Source organism: Dipodomys merriami, unplaced genomic scaffold (assembly GCF_024711535.1).
Source record: "Dipodomys merriami isolate MVZ:Mamm:240054 unplaced genomic scaffold, mDipMer1.0.p SCAF_2, whole genome shotgun sequence".
NCBI classification, from domain to species: Eukaryota; Metazoa; Chordata; class Mammalia; order Rodentia; family Heteromyidae; genus Dipodomys; species Dipodomys merriami.
Genome location: NW_027203381.1, coordinates 15,166,286 through 15,178,923, shown reverse-complemented (window position 1 = coordinate 15,178,923; position 12,638 = coordinate 15,166,286). Strand labels below are relative to the sequence as shown.

The following is a 12,638-nucleotide window of genomic DNA, read 5'->3' as shown; positions in this document are numbered from 1 at the left end:
TTTAAACCAGCCTATCACTTTTGGTTTAAATCACTCACAAATTCAGTGGGTAAGGTGGAGCTTACGCAAAATGTGGAGTTTACAGTAAGCATACACAAAGGAGGAGTTTAGTGGAGTTTACCGTGTGAAAAAGGCTCCTGGTTGTAAGGTCCTCACCTGGATGGCGAGCAGACTCCACCCTCCTCACAGCAAAGTCTCCACCCAGTACCTGTGTTACCTAGGCAACTGGGACACCTGGAAGAGGTCACATCTGCAGCTGCTGAGGTCACATCTGATGTGGCCACACCTTTCTCCCACCTGGTCCCACTTCCCTTTACCTGGACACACCTTTCCCCGCCCCCTACCCTATATAAGGCCTAACCCGGGGCCAGCTGCTCTCTTTTGCCAGCCAACCTTGCCTGGTCCCAGCAGGTCTACTGAATAAACCTACCCCTTACCTGAATGCCACGTGCGTGGTACTTGGCTACCTCTTTCTAAAAACTTTAAAAACGTAACACTGGTGTTGCCAGTTTGAGCCAGATTACAACCTATCTGTTGTTGTTGTTTTATTGTGAGAATACAGTACAGAGGAGTTACAATTATATGGGCAAGATAATGAGTACATTTCTTATCAAGCATTGTTGCCTCCTCTTTCTTTCCCCTTCCATCCCTTCCCATACTCCCCCGACCTCCCCCCACCTAATCCCCCCCACACACCAAAGTTGTAAAGTTCGTTTGACATAACGACTTGCACATCTCATTGTTGCAATGGGTCCACCTGTGTCCCTATTTAAACTATTTGTTTTTGCCCTTCCCCTCCAACAAATTATACCAACATCAAATACAGTGAAAGCAGGGGTTATACCATGGGGGAGGGACATAAAAAGCCACATAGAAATAATCTTATAAATATGTTAGAAACAATTGTATGAGGGGCTGGGAAGGTGGCTCAGTGGTAGAGCGCTTGCCTTGCATGCTCGAGGCCCTGGGCTCGATTCCTCAGCACCACATAAGCAAAAAGAAAAAAGCCGGAAGTGGTGCTGTGGCTCAAGTGGTAGAGCTCTAGCCTTGAGCTGAAGAGCTGAGGGACAGCGCCCAGGCCCAGAGTTCAGGCCCCAGACCCCCCCCCCCAAAAAAAAACAATTTTATGAAAGAAAAAAAAACATTTGAATACTTGTCTTGGGGTTCATTCCCCTAACATCAACTTATCTGACATTTTCTGCTTGACTCAGACATATACTAGTTATTGAAAATAAGGGAAACCATAGGACCTTTTTTTCTTTGGGCCTGGCTTACTTCACTTAATAATTTTTTCCAAGTCTTTCCATTTCCTAACAAATGGGGCAATGTCATATATACACAATGGAATTCTATGCCTCCATCAGAAAGAACCTAACTGTTTTATCCATCGGTCCTTAACAGAACAATCAAGGTGGGTTAGGTTGTTAAGGGGAGGGGGGCCTAGGAGCATTCTTTCCCTTCCAGGAACTGGGCTGGTTGGAGCCAAGGTCTAGTTAACCTTGTTTAAAGGTTTTGTTTTTGTTTTCGTTTTTTTTTTTTTTTTTCTAAAATCCCTAAAACAAAGGCAAAGCCTGGAAAGAAGCTATACCAGCTCAAGTCTCCTCTCAGGGCCTACTTCAGTTAAGTGATTAAACAAAATTATCTAAACTTCTCCATTTTTCCTTCCTTTCTCTTCTAGATACTTTTCTAAAAGAAGAGTCTTCCTTTCCCTACAAAATATGAATTGATTACTTTCTGGGCCTCATGGACAAACTCTCTTTCAGCACCATCTGGCTGGGAACTTCTGTTCCTTGAATCCTATATCTTCTTTCTTGATATATTCTGCTTCTCTTCGGGAGTATATCCTCAAGTAACTTTCTAGGACACATTATCTGAGCAGCTTGGTGAGTCTTAGACTTTTAACTCTACTACCACATTTGATGTACAGTGCCATTGGTAAATGTAATCCTACACTACTAATCTAATTCCATGAGCTACTTAGGGTATGTCATCATTATCTTTTTTTTGTTCAAAATTTGGTAGATGTCTCTGGTATCTCCTTACATGTTCTTTGTGCTTCGCACTATTTAGCTCTGGTTTTCATTCAATTCAGAGAAATGTTCTTCAAATTTCTTTTTTTCTATGGATTTGCTGAGTCTTTTAGTTTCTGTCTGTCCTCTAAACTTAACACACAGGCCTCCCCTTATGTTACATTCTCTCTGCAACTGCTCCCTGCATCATTTCATCATCTTATGACCCCAAATTCACCCAGATCCTAATAAGTTACAAATTTGTATCTTTATCCTATGCTCAAACCAGACCTACAGAATCAATTACTTCGTTGACCTACATACGTGGACTTTAATTTATCTCCAATTTAGCAAGACTAATTAGATATGAATTATGGATTTAAATGTAAAGATCTAAAAGAAAATATAAATATTGTATTAGAAAAAGTTAACCTGGGCACCAGTGGCTCAAGTGTGTAATTCTAGCTACTTAGGAGGCTAAGGTCGGAGGCTGATAGTTCAAAGCCAGACCTGGCAGGAAAAGACTGTGAGACTCTTACCTCCAATCAACCATCATAAAGCCAAAAGTAGAGCTGTGACTTAAGTGGTAGAGCACTATCCTTGAACAAAAATGCTCCGGGACAATACCTAGGCTCTGAGTTTCAGCAACAAGAGTGGCACACACTCACACAAAAATTGAACAGGGGCAGGAGTTGAGACATATCATCAAAATCAGAAACTTCCATACCAATGACTAATAGTTTTTAAGTCATTTTTAAAAGAAAGTATGTATGCATGTGTTTGGTTTTTTTTTTTTTTTTAACTATTTCCACATGCCAGTTCGAATCAATGGCATGGGTAAAGTCAATAGGATTTTGTTTCCACATTTAGCTCATACAGGAAAGGGCACTAAGTGGAAGCTTAGACAATATTTATTGAAATGCATTGACTGCTTTTCGTGTTTCCCTTCATAGTCCAAATTGCCTGATAGTTTTGGAAACAAATACTTTAAAACAGCAAATAAATAAATAAAGGCATAATGAATGAGCCACTTCTCTTCACATTTCTTTCAAATTTAAAGGCATCAGAAAAACTTGACTTCAGAGGGATTTGACACCAAAAGGACACTGCCGCCTGTCACATTTCAATTATTTCTACTTCTTCACTGTCACATAATTAATACAGCAAATTCTCAGAGACACTGCCCATATATCAAATAGACATGACGTGTTCCCACACACTTCCCCCAGACGCAGGAAATGTAGTACATTAGCCCTGAAATCAGGACATTAAACGTGTATGAAAAAATATCATCACATCATTAGATGAGCAAAATAAATCTGGCCAGTAATGCTTGGCTCTGAGTTCCTTAAAATGATACTGATTCTGCTAAGTCCTCTATTTCTTCAACTAAAGGTCACCACAAAATGAGACTTAGACAGGCAAAGATCCCATTGGTCTTAAAATTTGAAATTAATGGCCTTTCCTTATTAAGTAACCCATTAATCTCAAATAAATGCAAATCCCAATATACACTAGGAGAAAACTTATATCCTAATTTCCTGCTATTGATGTTACCTCCTTACCTGCTATATTGCGTTTACTGAAACAGCTGGGCTCACAACTCAGTCTAAAAAGCTTCATTACAATATAGCTTCATTCATTAATGTTGAAATTAAGTTACATTAGTCCTGGACATGTCCATGTTAAAGTCCTCAAATATACATAAAAATGTTATTAGTCATCTGTAGTGTTTAAAGATTAATAATCATGGAAGTCCAATTTTTCAATTGGTCACATTGTAGAATTAGTTGGTAAATTGCACAGATTTTTAAGATCACATATCACTAGTAATTCTAGAACCTTTGAACTTAAAGTTTAGTCTAATATTCATATCAAATTCCCTATGTAACTATGGACTTGCAGGAGATGTCAGGAAAATCAGTTGAGTTAATCAAAGGGAATGAGTTGTCATGGTGCTCACAAAAGTAAGCTAAGAGGCAAACCACTGATTACACTACTATGTGTAATAGCATACATACCATATTCACTACAATAAAAGGAATTTTGGTAATTTGATTTTCTCCTTCTAGCATTAAAAAAAAAGAAAATTGTCTTATTCAGCTAGGCAACCAAGGCTCATGTCTGTAATCCTAGCTCCTCTGGAAGCTGAGATCTGAGGATCATGGTTTGGCAGGAAAGTTCATGAGACTCTCATCTCCAATTTACCACACAAATAAAAAATAAAATAAAAAAAGAAGCGGAGCTGTGGCTCAAGTTGTAGAGAATTAGCCTTGAGCAAAAAGCTCAGGGACAGCATCAAGGCCCTGAGTTTAATCTTCAGGAATCACACACACACACACACACACCTCTTATTTTATTTTGTAACTCCAATATATTGCATAATTCCTGGCATAAATTGCACATTTGCTAGGAGGAAGAAAGGAAGGGAGAAAAGGAGGGAGGGAGAGAGAAAAGGAAGAGACAAAGGCAATAAGGAGAAAGAGGAGGGAAGGGAGGAGATAGTATACAAAAGTAACTCTAAACTCTATGCATCCATAGGTGCTCCTTGTTTTCATTACTGTGACCATTAGTAAACAGGGCATGGCTGCCCTTTGAGGTGGCTGGTTGCACAGAGAGCATGTTCTCTGCAGGCCCATGCCTCTGATTCTCAGTAGAAATTTCCCCTTTAAGGCATAACAATCTCTAAACCAGAACACCTCACTATAATCTTTTATTAAGCAAAAAAGGAAACAACCATCACTAACCTATAGAGTTAACAGGAAAATAAGAAAACAAAATGTAGCCTCTTATTTTCTTTCAGAGTTCACCCTCACTCAGACATGCATGTTGTTTTGGAGGCAGGATGCATGGCCAGCAGGTCATCTAAATAAATATCTTGGAAAGAAAAAACAACAATACTTATAATCACTCTGCTTTCTTTGTCTTCATAGAGACTTACACTACTTTTTTATCCTCTCACATTCTACTCTCTTGAATTTAGAAAATGTCTTAAAATTACATTCCAAAACATGAGTACTCTGAGAAATCTATCAAGATAGGTTGCTTTCTCCCAGTCATTATTGCCCAGTTTTATTAAAAAATAATAGTATGCCAGGCACTGGAATCCTATGTAATCTGGCATGACTGTAATCCTAACTACTCAGGAGAATGAGATCTGAGGATCCTGGTTCAAGCCAGTGGAGGCAGGAAAGGCCATGAGACTCTTATCTCCAATAAACTACTCAAAAAAAGCTGTAAGTGGTGCTGTGGCTCAACTGGTAGAGCACTAGCCTTGAGCACAGAGAGGCTCAGGGACAGAGTCCAAGCTCTGAGAACATGCCTTGGTACCAGAAAGGAAGGAAGGAAGGAAGAAAGAAAGAAAAAAGAATAAAAGAAAGAAAGAAAGAAAGAAAGAAAGAAAGAAAGAAAGAAAGAAAGAAAGAAAGAAAAAGAAAAGAAAGAAAGAAAGAAAGAAAAGAAAGAAAGAAAAGAAAGAAAGAAAGAAAGAAAGAAAGAAAGAAAGAAAGAAAGAAAGAAAGAAAGAAAGAAAGAAGAAAGGAAGGAAAGAAAGAAGGAAGGAAAGAAAGAAAGAAGGAAATAAAGGAAGGAAGGAAGGAAGGAAGGAAGGAAGGAAGGAAGGAAGGAAGGAAGGAAGGAAAAAATAATGATAAAATAACATTGTTAACATGTACAAAAAAGTTCAATACAAGGACTGTAAAGAATGCATAAATTTTGATATAAAATATATGTTTGTGGTGAAATTCTACCAGAGAGAGCAAGTGAGAGGGAGAGAGAGAGACACCCACACATGTGAAATCATCCACTTTGGCCAAAACTAAGAAATCTACATAGAATAGCATGATATATCTGTTCTTTCACATGAGGACATTTGAGTGATACATGATTATTGAACCTGGATTCTAAAGAAACACTAGACAAAAAAATAAAATGACCATTTTTTTTAAATCATCTGAATTGCTCTCCAATTGAAGAGACAAAAGCTCTCCCTACACCTACTTCCTCTTCCTTGATGAGTAAACAAGGACCAATGTACTCACAATAAAAATCTGAAAATCTGAATGTTATGTGAAATGTTTAGTTCCCCCTTAGGGAGGAAAATTCAGGATTTGGTTGGGAAATGAAATCTTCTAATTTTATTTTACAGTAGCTATGAAAGTAAAAATCTCAGTTAGGTATTTGAGGTTCTGAAAATGAAGCAGAGCTTGTAGTAAAATTTTGGATGATATGTAAAATCATAGGCTTCACTGAATTCACCTAGGAAATAAGTTAAAACCTGGGTACTGGTGTCTCATGCCTGTAATCCTAACTACTCAGGAGGCTGAGATCTGAGAGTTGTGGCTTGAAGCCAGTGTGGGCAGGAAAAGTCCATGAGAATCTTGGCTCCAATAATAATTTTTAAAAAATATACTACTCAGAAAAGGCCAAAAGTGTTGCTGTGGCTCCAGTGGTAGAGTGCTAACTTTGAGCCAAAGAAGTTCAGGGACAGTGCCCAGGCTCTGACTTTCAGGACCAGCACAGAAAGAAAGAAGGAAAGAGGGAAAAAGGGAAAGAGGGAAAGAGGGAAGGAAGGAAGGAAGGAAGGAAGGAAGGAAGGAAGGAAGGAAGGAAGGAAGGAAGGAAGGAAGGAAGGAAGGAAGGAAGGAGTAATAACTAAGGCCTTGATGACTCCAACATTTAGATGTACAGAAGATAAGGATTCAGAAAAAATTATAGATATCTTAATTAGAGCTTTCCCAGAAGCAACGGTTTCCTTGTCTCTTAAAGGAAAGTTTTTAGCATAGTAGGAAGTAACTGGCTTATAACGATGACCTGAGAGGCATCTAAATTCAAGGAATCATGCCAACTGCATAAATATCTATTATCTTTATTGCACACAGAAAATCCTGTTTGGGGAAGGCAGCAGATATTACTTGTGCCAAAGATATTACTTGAGTAATCACCAACAGTGTTTGTGATTGAGTGTATTTTACATTTTGTAACACCATGGGCATGTACTATTGGTTACTTTGTCCAGCTTAGCTTTCGCTAAAACTTAACGTCTTCCCAAATTAAATGACTCTCCCAAGTGAAAGCTCTCAAGACTCTTACTCCCTTACTCATTTCATATATTTCTAATTAAAATGTTTTCTTCACTATTGAAAAATAGTGTGAGTATTCTTTATTTATTGTTCTTAAGTAAAAGAACAGGAAGATTTGGCCATAAGAAAACAAACAAGTATGACCTCTACTTGAGGACATTTTCTTGTTAAAAAAAGAAAAAGGTAACTCTTTGTGACTTTACCATAGGAAAAAAAGAAGACAGAAAGGCATTATTCTGTATAAATAATGGTTTGGGCACAGCTAACAGCAGACAAATCCTCAAATACATTTTTTTTAGATAACTCATAAAAGTATATTCACCATCTGATCACTTGCCATTTTGTGCCGAAAGGACACTACTTCAATGTAATTCTACTGCCTGAGAAAGCATGAACTTGAAACTTTGGGTTTAAATATTTATTCTGCATATATCTATCCAATGAAAATCATGCTGCTCTTCTACAAGATTGACAGTGTTCCCTTGGTTGTTTGCCTTTAAGGATCACTTAAAGGACCAAGTGGGAAAGGGAAATTGAAAAGTAAATTAAATGTCACAAGTGAAGGACTGTCACCTCAGATTTAATAATGTCATTATTGAAATTTAAATACCAGGTAATTATGAATATGAAGCTGTGTACAAAATCCACTGCATAATTACCGAAACATATAACCAAGACTCTCCGAGCTAAAAAGAATGAAACTTTCCCCATAAAATTTTCCAAATGACTAATACCTCATACACAGACTGTCATTTTTAGCCCATCATATCTAGGTTGTTAGAAGTTCCTTGAGTTATAAGGCTGAAGTTTAGTTTAATTTTACACCAATGCCACCGAGGAGATCTATTTTCTACACTCTAGTTGATTTCAGCCATGTATAAATAGATGTGGTCCAGTGCGTTGTGTCTGTGTTCTCCTGGTTTTCTTCTAAATGGTTTCTTGTGAGGCAAACATCGTCTGATTATATTCTGATGTGTGCAGATAAAGATTCTGTCAGAGTTTTCACAGGGATCATTCAACAATGCACAGCACACAGCGTCATCCCTCACCTTCATCCTTCCGTCCCTATTCTAATATACATCAGCAGAATGATGACATCCAAGGCCATATTTCATCAACACATGTCTCTCTCCTGATGGATGGGGTTGCATGCCATCATTTTTAAAAGTGACATCGAATTCCTGGTGAGTGAAAATTCATAAATAATATTACAATTAAAAATAAAAGATTACCTAAGAAGGTAGCAAGTGTTTTTAGATGTGACTTTTAAAAGGCAGATGCATGGTATTTTTCAGATCTCAGAAAGATATATTATGTGGGCCAGGAAAGCTGGCTGGCGAGAGGATGGCTTCTCATCCTTTCTACATTTCCTTGGTTCTTTCCCAGAAGCACACACTAGGAGGGAAGAGTTACATCAAGATCTTAGCATATTAAGAATACACATGGAAGTCATAAGTGCATCTTTCAGGTTGGCAACCTTCTCAAATTGTCAACATTAGTGCTTGTATTAGTTTTCTCCTTTTTATTGTACTTTTTCATCCCTCTATCTTCTTTGTATCCTTCCTGATCAGTCATCAGGATGAGGATTAGCTGAGCATGGGGAAGAGTACTGGGAAGTGTGATCTTCCTCAACCAATCCAATTGTCTGCCATTCTAAACCCTACTGAAGATGCTGCACTAATAGGAGATGATGAATTAAAAGGCAAAGAAACCCATGTAAATGACCCAGAGATTAGTAGACCAGGGACTAGCTATTGTATGGAAATGAACCCAGGACAAAGGTAGCAACTGACTCTTTGGATTAGTTATCTTAACACAAGTGTATCCCACCACTCCGGCTTTTTATTGATTAAGATCAAATCTGATTTGAAGCTGCAACCCTCCACACCATGTGTCCAACATCATTTGTGAGACTTTTTTTTGTTGTGCCAGTACTAGCATTTGAACTAAGGGCCTCTTGCTTGGTAAGGAGGTACCATACCACTTAATTCATACCTACAGTTGGGAGCAAGTTGTGTGTGTGTGTGTGTGTGTGTGTGTGTGTGTGTGTGTGTGTGTGTACTCTTGTGCCAGTTCTGGGGCTTGAACTCGGGGCTTGGGCACTAGTCCTACACATTTTGCTCATGGCTAATGTTCTACCACTTGAGCCACTGCTTCCCTTTTGGCTGTTTTGGTAGTTAATTGATTTAATTGCATTCTTATACCATGCTTCTGATTTCTGTTTTCATGAGAACCAATTGTTTTAGGTCATCTTCTGTTAGAAAATTGAGACCTGCATCTAATACGTATACCAAAGTCTCTATATAACTTCTGGCTTGCAGGGAGGTGTCATGAAAATCAACCAAATTAATCAAATGGAGTAAGTTGTCATAGTGTTCACAAAAGTCACCTAGAGGCAAACTACTGGTTATACTACCTTGTGAGAGGACTATACTAAAGAAAGGCTTGGTAATTTTGATATTCTCCTCCTGCCATGAAAAACATTTAAGTACCTGATAAGAAAAGTACCTGATAAAAACATTTAAGTACCTGATAAGAAAAGAGGTAATAGTGTTCCCCATCCCTCCCTGGGATGGGGAGGGATGGGGAGGGATGGGGAACACTATTATCTAGAAATTTCATGCTATATATTGGAGTTAGAAAATAAGACTCCAACTAGAGTTGCACTGTCTACCACTAGGGGGCTTTGTTCTCCACTTGCTTAGGAGAAAGACTCACAGAGCAACTCCATCATCCCCTTCCTTGGCCCTGGGCTCCTCCAATCAGCATCCTTAAGCCCTGCACCTAATACAATGCTTCATAAACATAACCTTCAGCCTTTGCCAGGGTTGATAACCACCACCTACAACCATCCTTTCACCTTTCTTACTCTCAATTTTCTCTCATAGCAGAACATGTCATCTAGGAAAACCACACAGAGGAAACTAGAAGGAAGCAAGATCCACCATCACCATAAATTTAATTCAAAATAATTTGTAGGCTGAAGGAACATATTGTTTAAAACATAATCAGAGGAATATTTCATCTCTAGCAAAATAAGCACATTGCTGATCAAGGTAAAATGTTTTAATCTTGGATTTTTCCATAGTGATTTTTACAAGATTCTCAAACCAAGGAAATACAGTCTTAGAATCTGTATCTTTCAGGAATGAAAGCATCAGACAGAAATTCTCAAGTGCAAAAGAACTTAAAGAATACAACGCTGATGAGCTTTTCTTGAGGGGTCAAAAATGTCGATATTAAAACCTAACTGCAGCTGGACACCAGTGATGTATGTAATCCTAACTACTCAGGAGACTGAGATCTGAGCATCTGAGGTTGAAGCCAGACAAACAGGAAAGTTCATGAGACTCTGATCCCCAATTAACCAGCAGAAAGCCAGAGTGGAGTTGTAGCCCAAGTGGTAGAGCTCTAGTGTTGAGCAAAATATCTCAGAGACAGTGCCTAGGCCCTGAGTACAGGCCCCAGGACTCATACACTCACATGCATATATACACACAAGATACAGTGTTCTTTTCTCTAACCAAGTGTACTTTGAGTCTGTTTTTTGTTTGTTTGTTTTATTTTTTTCAGGTCCTTCATGGAGCCTGAACTCTAGACCGGACTCTATCCCTGAGCTTTTGTGCTCAGAGCTGGCCCTTTACCACTTGAACCAGTTTTATGTGGTTAACTGGAGATAAAAGTCTCACAAACTTTCCTGCTAGGCTTCTAAATCTTGACCCTCAGATCTCAGCCTCCCGAGTAGCTAGGATTACAGGCATGAGCCACCTGAACTCAGCTTGGGTCTATCTTTTTTATCCAAAATGTAGCTAAGTAGGAATAATGCAGGGAGGGTTTATATAGCTAACAGTAAAAGAAGAGCTAATAAGTAGTTAACTATAAATGTTTGGTTGCTCAGAATTATGAACTCCGAATTGGAGGTATCACCCTCCTCCCGTGGACATAACTTGAAACAAAGTCAAGCCAATTGATGAGCCTGTGGGAACACTGAGGGGACCGAGCTGAACCTGTCTCTGGGAATGTCATTAAGGCGATGACGTGTATGGGAAGGCAATTGTGCCGGTAAGTCACTGCCAGATCAGACAGCATGGCTGCCATTATTCCCAAACAGCAACCATCAATAAAAGCAGCAGATTTTTAAGGACGTATTTCCTGCGGAACAAAATTGAAAGAAGGGGAAAACAGAAGACAATTCCAACAAAACAAGAATATTTCCACATACAGCTAAAACCTTTTTGTTGTTGTTGTTGGCTTTGGGGCTTGAACTTAGGGCCTGGGCACTATCCATGAGTTCTTTTCCTCAAGGTTAACACTCTATCACTTTATGCCACAGCTCCACTTCCAGTTTCCTAGTGGTCAATTGGGGATCAGAGTCTCATGGACTTTCCTGGCTGGGCTGGCTTTGAACTGTGATCCTCAGCTCTTAGCCTCCTGAGAAGGTAAGATAACAGGTGTGAGCCACCAGCGCCCAACCAGCCAATAAGTTTCTAATCTCTTGGATTTGCATTTTGCAAATACTTAAGATATACATATGGTTATAGATAGATATCAGACATGATCTTTGCTTGGAATATAAAGAGAACACAATGGCCCAGGAAGGGTGAATACAGCAAAGATGAAAAGCCTCGGATAAGAAATCAGAGTGTGTGAAATTTCCTGCAGAAGCAGGGAGGTGAGGAAGCCACTTCAACATCAATGCCTTACCAGACAGTCAACAGTACATAGGCCCAAACGCGTGACCCTCCTGTCTCAGCCACCTCAGAGCTGGGCATGCGCTGTGTACTGCCACCTCCAGTCGGAAATGTCCTTTTATGGAGGTAGTTTCTCCCGCAGACACTGACATGGTATATGGGTGGCACAGCAGAGAGCGGGCAGCTCACAGGGAGTTCCATAGCTGCCCTTTCCAATATGGTGGCCACAGTCACAGACAGCTGTGGGAAAGAGGATCATCCAAAATTAATACGCATTTCATAGATTTACTGGGGATGAAAGGAATGTAAAACAACACCTGAGGAATAGTTTTGATCAATTATATGTTAAAATGTCATTTGGAGTTAGGAGTTAGGTAAAATAACATAGATTATTAAAATTAACTATACCTAATTTTTTAATGTTACTACAGAAGACTTTTAATGTTACTACAGTACATATAGGGTTTGTGATATATTTCTATTAGATAATGTTACTCTTTGGGATTTGGGGAGTAAGCAGAGCTACAGATCTAGTATAAGCAAAGAAGAGGAGAATTATGGACCTGGTTTGCACAACCAGGCTGAAGCCGAAGGTGAACTTGATCACTCATTGCTACTCTAAATGGGGACTATACACTAACACCAGCCTGTGCTGGTCTCTAAGAAGTACATAAACTTAAGGCATGGCTTTTGAAACTCTTACATAACTGAAAAGAAAAACTCAACATCATGGATGTATGGGTTTGTGTTCTTTTATTTTTATTAATTTATTTCAATTACATTTTATGATATTTCTAATTACAGTGTTAGAATTGAAAGTTTAAAGAATTTGGGTGATCAAATATTTAATTTTGATT

At 38.8% G+C, this 12,638-nt stretch overlaps 1 long non-coding RNA gene across 1 annotated transcript in view; it reads right to left on the bottom strand.

The window, feature by feature from the left end:
* LOC138831564 (uncharacterized) overlaps nt 1-12,638 on the bottom strand; it is a 49,952-nt gene that overhangs the window by 22,592 nt on the left and 14,722 nt on the right. The window contains exon 3 of the long non-coding RNA XR_011373374.1: nt 11,795-12,021. This is a non-coding gene — a long non-coding RNA (uncharacterized lncRNA). The remainder of the gene's footprint in view (nt 1-11,794; nt 12,022-12,638) is intronic.